Consider the following 7,790-nt stretch of genomic DNA (forward strand, 5'->3'; position numbering starts at 1 on the left):
GAAAAGAAAAAGAAAAAGAAAGAAAAGTGCCACATGGAACCTATGGGTTAGTGACATGTTGGGATATTTTTCAAAATCCTTTCTCATGCTTTTAATAAAACTATCTGATAAATAAAGTTATAGAAAAATAAATTAAATTTTATAAATCCATATATTTTCAATCATAGGCCCAATTTAAGTGTTGCTCTAGTCTACAAACTCGTAACAATGAGACTATCACATGATACAAAAATCAAAACCCATATAAATAAAACGTCAACCTCAAGCTCTCCCGATTAGTCTGGATTATACCTTGTTATGACCATAACTTTCTAATCTCAGCATCGATTTTGGTGTACTGCCTTGGAATGATTCATACTTCACCATGGTGTCTAGGTCAAATGGGATTCTTCTAGCCGCAAAAACTCAACTTTGGGCCCATTTGGTCAATCCCGATCAATCCTAGTCAAACTTAGTCAAAAATTTAAATTCAGAGCATTTTCTCAAATCAGGGTATTATATTCTCTTTGTATTATGTTTGAGTTTTGTTTATATTTATGAATATGTGCTTGATAATACTAGATAACCATCCATAATTTAATAACATTTACCTTAAATGTGGTAGTCTTACCATAAAATTCTAACAATTTCTCTTCAATTTGTAATTCAGCCAAATAGTGATAATATTCTTCAGAAGGCTGGTAACAATATCCATAAGGTCATAACATTTTTCCTATATTGGATAATCATTTTTAAATTAATAAGATCCTCTGTAAATGTAATAATCCTTTTACAAAATGATAATATTTTCCCTTAACTGTGTAAGTCAATTGAAAAATTATAATTTTCTCTGCAGGACTAATAACATTATCTATAAAAACATTTTCTCTATACTTGATAACCATTTGTAAATTAATAAATTCTTCCATAAACATCGCAATCCTCCCATAAAGTGATAACATTTTCCCATAACTAGGTAAGGAAGCGGAAAAGTTACAATGACCTCTACATAACTAGCAACATTATGCGTAAAACCGTAACATTTTCCTATGCATATAACCATCCATAAATCACTACTAGAATTGTATTGATAAATGACGCAATTAATGTATTGCACAAACTAAAGACTGACATATTACATGGAGTCACCTAACGTTCTATCGCTAAATCCATAAGACAACACGTGATGCGATAATAGAGTCGTCTATTTTTCAGTTTTAAGCAACGCATCATGACTTTTAGTGATGCATTTACCAATCCACTTATAGCGACGCAATATTTAGCACCGTTGTACGAAACAGTCGCTAAAAAATCTATTGGTAACTGTTTCATAAAGCGTCGCTAAATATATGCATCGCTAAAAATGGCCAATGAAAGGAGACTACATGCGACGCATTAATAGAGTCGCCTATTTAGCGATGCATCAAGGTTTTTAGCAATGCATTTATCAAATGCATTAGATTATCCATCGAGGCTTTTGGCGATGCATTATTTAACGACGTTGTATGAAACAGTCGCTAAAAAATCTATTAACGATTGTTTTTTAAAGCGTCGCTAAATAAATGCATCGCTCAAAATAGCCAATTAAAGGTCACTAAATATGTTAGGCGACATTATTATGTTTTAATGTGTTGCCCTTTTCTTTTTTAATTTGCTTTTTTTTTAATTTTGTGAAAATTGATTAAAATAGTAAAAATATAAAAATAATTAAAATACAAAAAAACTAAAACTAGCTTCATCTAAAATAATTAGAATACAAAAATTTAAAATAAATATTTTTTCATAACAAAATAATTATCAAATAAATTAAATATTATCTCATTGATATATTTTTACATAATTTGTAAACTATTGTATGTGCAAAAGCAACTTCAATATTAATTAAACTTCCATGAATAGATACTCATTGAAATGGAAGTTGGCGTCCTCTTGGTGACAATATTACACTCTCATACTGCATATGGAAAAATTAAAAAAGTTATTAACACATGCAAAATAAATAAATATTAATCAATATTAAATTTGTAATTTAGTAAATGAAAATTTAAAGATTAAAATTACCATTGTTCTTAAGATCTGACAAGGCACATTTCTCCTAATTAAAAGTTGAAAACACATAATGAAGCGGATCAAAAAAATAATTAAATGAATAATAATAAATTTCATAAATATTACTTAAAACATAAGTTAATAAATATGTGTACCAATTTATTTAGAAGATATTGTTTACCCATATCCCCTCATAGTCATTACAAACATAGCCACTCTCACATTCATCCTCATTGTCATTTTCATCGACACTTAGCAACTATATGACAAATAGATTATGAGCCATCGTAGTATCTCCAAGAACATCTTCTTCAACAAAAATACGATGTTGTGGTGAAGTTAAAACAACAGACCATCTCGAATCATGTTGATCTTCAAAATAAAATACTTGTTGAACTTAGCAAAATAATGTCAAGCAATAACATAAACAAAATATTACAAAAGCAAAATTAAGAAAACCCAACGAACCTAACCTACAGTTAAAATGAAAAAAAAAAAAAAAAAAAAAAACGAACCCACCACATGTCTCCGCCAACCACCAAAAAAAAAAAAAAGAAGAAGAAGAAACTCACCTACATAATGGAGATGAAGAAAGAAGAAATCCGGCTAATCACGAGGGCGACATAGAGAAACCCAGCTTCACGATGGCAACATAGGCAAATGAAAAATGAAACCTGAATTATCTCACTTTTCAAGTCTCTTTTAGATTGCTTCCAAATCTAATATCTATTAGGTAGTGTACTTGATATAGTTTTAAAAAAGAAAAAGGATTCAAAGGTGCACGTAAAAATTTTAAAATGCGTCAAAAATTTTCAGAAAATGGCAAAAAGGTGACCCTTTTGAAATTTTTTTTTTTTAAATTAAGAGAACAGGTGATGCATTTACATCTTAAAGCGTCACTTGTTTCATCAATGTCATTATTTTTTTTAATTAGTTTTTTATTCTTCATCTAAAAATTTATACTAAAAATATTTCTAATATATGTGAAATGAAATTACCAAAGTAGGAGTTTAATTATTTTGTTTTCCAAGTACAGTTTATTTGTTTTAAAATCTTGTAAATTTGATTTTTTTTTTTTAAAAAAAGAGAATAAGCGACACATTTACAACAAACAACATTGCCCGTTTTAAGTTTGATGGAACAAGCGATGTATAAAAAGCAAAAAAAGTCACTAGATACTTTTTACTTTTTCTTTTTTTAATAGTTATTAATTTTCTTTTGAAGTACAGTTTATTTGCTTTTAAAAGTTGCAAGTATTAAAATGTTTTTTCAATCAAAAACATCGCCTTTGCTCTCAATTTCATTTTTTTTCCTTGATTAATTTTTTATTTTTCATCTACAAATAAACACTGAAAATATTTCTTAAAAATGCGAAGTAAAATATCGAAGATTGCTGTTTATTTTTCTGTTTTTCAAGTACACCTTTATTCTTTATAAAATTTGTATGTCTTTTATAATTTTTGTTTTTTTTAATTGAGAGAACAGGCGACGCATTTCCTGCAAGAAGGGTTGCCTGTTCTTGAATTGTGGGATCAAGCGATGCATTAAGGTCAAAAAATGTTGCCTATTTCATTTTTTATACTTTCTTTATAATCTTTAAATAATTTTTTAGTTGTTCATCTACAAATATATTCATGTTGCAATCCAATGAGCATAAATTCCATTGACCAAAAAAAAAAAATAGTTTTTTCAATGCTCTTCTCAATTATTCACAAATATGTGTATAAACAAGACGCATAATATCTTAAAACCTAATTTGAGACAGGGTACCAAATATAGACATTTTATTCAACAAGCATTTACTAACCAATTTATCTACATAAATATGTTAAATGAGCTTAACTTTCATTTGTTTGTGTTCAATGATAACTTGTTTTTAAAAATTGAAAGTCTATTAAATTGCTTTTTTTTAAGAAAAAATAAAAAAAATTGAAGGAACAAGCAATGCAATTCCATTAAAACGTGTCACCTATTCCATGTTTTATTTTATTTTTTTTATCTTTAATTAGTTTTTTTGATTGCTCATTTACAAATTAGAAAAAAAAAAGTATATTTTCAAAATTAAAAAAATTAGTAAAAACAACTTTCAAATTAAAAAAAAGAAGTAAAAATTGGTTGGGTGAAAAGACAACGCATTTGTTGGAAAATACGTTGCCTTTTAGTCTATTTGGCGACTCTTTGTTAAAACAATGCATCGCCTAAAACTATATTAACTAGTTCTTGTTGTATTATTACATTCAAGTCATTTGGTTTGATGGTGTGGTGATTCCTTGAGAGTGTAAAAGGTTCTGGGTTCAATTCTTGGCATAGCCCTATCTGATTTTATTTTTTTATGGGTTTGTACAAGTGTAAATAAAAAAATTGAAAGGAAAAAAAAAAGAAAAGAAAAGGAGACGCAATTGTTAAAAAATGCGGTGTCTTTTTCTCCATTTAACGACTCTTTGTTAAAACAATGCATCGCCTAAAACTCACTACTAAAAAAAAGCCATTTAGCAACCATTAATTTGGTTGCATAACATCGTATTTTGGTCACTATTGGTTTTTAGATACCAAAAAATAATGGTCACTGCACGGTTGCCTAAATGTTGTAACAAATTCTCTTTCGTGACCAATTAATGTTGGTTGCTAAATGTTTTACCTTTTTAGTGACCATTCTTTAGTCACTAAAATAGTTACTAAAAAATCCAAAAAACCATGATTTAGATTAATATTTGGTAGTCTAAAGTCATATAACCAACCAAAGTTATTAGCAACCATTAAAATGGTCATAGGAAAATAACTTTTTGAAACCAAATTTTATGGTCACTAAAAATCACTTACATTTACCAAAACATTGGTCACTTGTGGTCCGCACGTGTTTGAAAATAATTTCAATCACCAAGAACTGGCCCTATATTCAACAACCAATGTTTGGTGATGAAACATTAAATATTTAGCAACTAATTTGCACAAACCCTCAACAAGCAAAATTTGGTCTCTAAAAGCCAATTATTTTAGTTATTTACAATTTATAAAATTTTCTAAATCAAATATTCTAAATAGTATATAAAGCAAATTAGTACATTTTTATAACACCAAAATTTTAAATAAATATTTTTTAAAAAAAACTATAATTGTCATTACATAAATAATTTTCATTGCATAATAAAAAAAGATTCAAATGTGTACATAAACATTCAAAACATTTTGACCAAAATAAAAAAATGTGTACAAACATAAACAATAAAATATATAAGTGTAGCTAACTTTAGTGATGGTGGGGGGTGGTAGGCAATGGTCTAGTTGGAGGCTAGCTTGATCTTGGTCTTTAAAAACCTGACAAGTGATAATAAAATGATCAAGTGGCAATCAAACCAAAGCATAAGTTAATCCCTAAAATTAGTTAATCATATAACATTTGAATATATGCCAGACTCCTAAAGTTATATATAAAGAGTTATTAATTACAAGGGAGTAGCAACATGTCCACAAATATCCTATTTGGTTGAACAGAAGCCAAAAAATAGATGGTATGAAAATATAATGCCCATTATCTCAACATAGCAAAAAAGTTCTCAACAGAGGTCTTTTTCTACATAAATAAAGGTGGCCAAACTTCCAATAGTCAAAGCTTTAAAATTTTCATAATAAATATTAATAATATAAAACATTAATATACACAAAATCTCCAATTAGTTTACTAACTGCCTAACCTTGGTTCTCAAGCATATGGCCAGGATTTTGGTTTCGCTGGAAAGTCCGGATATGACTATCATTTAATGATCAAAAGCTGTTCTCTACATCATCAATCCTAAACCATACACCTTAAATGAATACCCTTTTGTATAGAAAATTATATATATATATATATATAAAGCAGAAAAAAATTTACATCACATGTATAGAAATATATGAAATTGTTCAGCATGTTGAGGACTTTAAAAGTGAGGGTGTAAACTCATATTCACTATCTTAAAACAAAACATTCTTTCAAAAAAAGAGAGGCAGAAGTATTGTATATCCAAAAGAAGAACTTGGAAAGACCCTATTAGACTAAGTAAAATACTATGAACCAAGAAAATAGTGTACAAATTTTCTTGTAAATATATTTCATAAAATAAAAGAAAAGTAAACTATATATACCCTCTTATTTGACAAAATTTTCCTTATTTTATTATGCATTTCATATTTCAAAGGAATAGCTAAAATGACACTTACAATCTATTCTCATCAAAAAGACCCTTACAATCCCCAAAATTGGAAAGGGCATGATAAGTCCATTAAAACATAGTCAAAAATCACAACACAACCAAGAAGATAACATCCATAAAAATTAAAACAAATCATAGTAAAATATTATAATTGTAATGATAATCTATGCCCTAAACATAATTCAGTAGATAAACCGTCTAGCATCCATGTAGCAGATCAATTTGGCAACTAAAAAATTACAAAAAATAAAAAAAAAATTGATTTGTTTTAATAACTATTCATGCAGTAAACCAATTTGGGAAACCATATTACCAAAGAAGACTTGCACCACTCATATACAAACGAAGGCACATAATCAAGTAGAGAGTTTTAACATTTTTATGGTTTAACTGTAAAAATAATCGTTTGTAAGAAGATAAAATTCAGTCCAATAATTATATGTTCATCTAATATATTAGGGAAATTTTATGTCTAACAAATTAAATACAATGTAACAAGGTAAAATAATCATTACCTTCATTGAAAATACATCAACCAGTTAAACCTTTGCAATCTCATGAAGACTTTTAGTTGGTTCTGCATAAAACAAGATGGCCATCAGATCAAAGAGTGAATGCATGAATATAGAGAACCATGAACTAGAAATGTTGTAATCAACAATTTTTACTCCTGCATACTTTGAAGCGAAACAAATATAACTACAGAGAGAAAATAATGAAGGAAGATAAAAGTAGATAATGCAAGAAAAGAGAGAGTAGAGGTTCTTCCCTCATTGTTTTAGTATTTATACATGGCAATACAACGATACCATAAGTGATGCAAATCTACCCGAGCTTGCACAACCGATAACTCGTCGGGGTACTGATCTGATACAGATGAAGACCGGACTGATCACTAAGGCTCAAGCTAAGAGGTTTAAGGACAACCTTGCTGTCTTTATCTAGGAAGTAATTCATTCTCAAAAGGGTTTGTCCATACCTGAAGATAAAAGACCTGTTTTAAGCATCCAAGTGGTGGAGGCTGATACATCGGACATTTTACATCGGACATTTTATATCGGACACCCATACATCGGACATCAGACCTCAGACTTCAAACTTCAGACATCAGACATAACTTAGTTCGGACACTAGGCAGACATAAGTTAGCTCGGACATCAGGCAGACATAAGTTAGCTCGGATAGACATAAGTTAGCTCGGACATCAAACATAAGTCAGCTTAGTTGTCAAACTAGTCAACTCGTTTTCTAATTTGCGTTTGACTTTTTTGGGTTTTTATTTATTTATTTGCTGGACAAATAAGTTTAGGAAAGTTATTATTTTATTATTTTCATTGTAAATTAATTAATTCCTACTTCAAAATAAGGAAATTAATTAATCCAAATTAGATTAGGAAAGGATGTGAAATTAGGCAATTTCCTAGTTGGATTCTATGTTGGCCGAAATTTCCTAATCCTTTTAGGGTTTTATTTTGTTCATTCAAAGCCTATTTAAAGGCTTATTTTCAATGAGAAATCAAGGTTGAATTTTATATAGAAAATTATTTGTGAGATTGAATTCTCTTTATTTTT

The 7,790-nt window shown here is 28.7% G+C and overlaps 1 long non-coding RNA gene across 1 annotated transcript; it reads right to left on the reverse strand.

Moving 5' to 3' along the window:
• Positions 1-5,141: 5,141 nt before the first annotated feature.
• Positions 5,142-7,043, reverse strand: LOC132799560 (uncharacterized). Its single transcript, XR_009634310.1, has 2 exons — positions 6,734-7,043; positions 5,142-5,343 (listed from the first exon to the last, which is right to left on the reverse strand). It is a non-coding gene; the product is annotated as an uncharacterized LOC132799560 (long non-coding RNA).
• Positions 7,044-7,790: the final 747 nt, after the last annotated feature.

Source organism: Ziziphus jujuba, chromosome 10, assembly GCF_031755915.1.
Source record: "Ziziphus jujuba cultivar Dongzao chromosome 10, ASM3175591v1".
NCBI lineage: Eukaryota > Viridiplantae > Streptophyta > Magnoliopsida > Rosales > Rhamnaceae > Ziziphus > Ziziphus jujuba.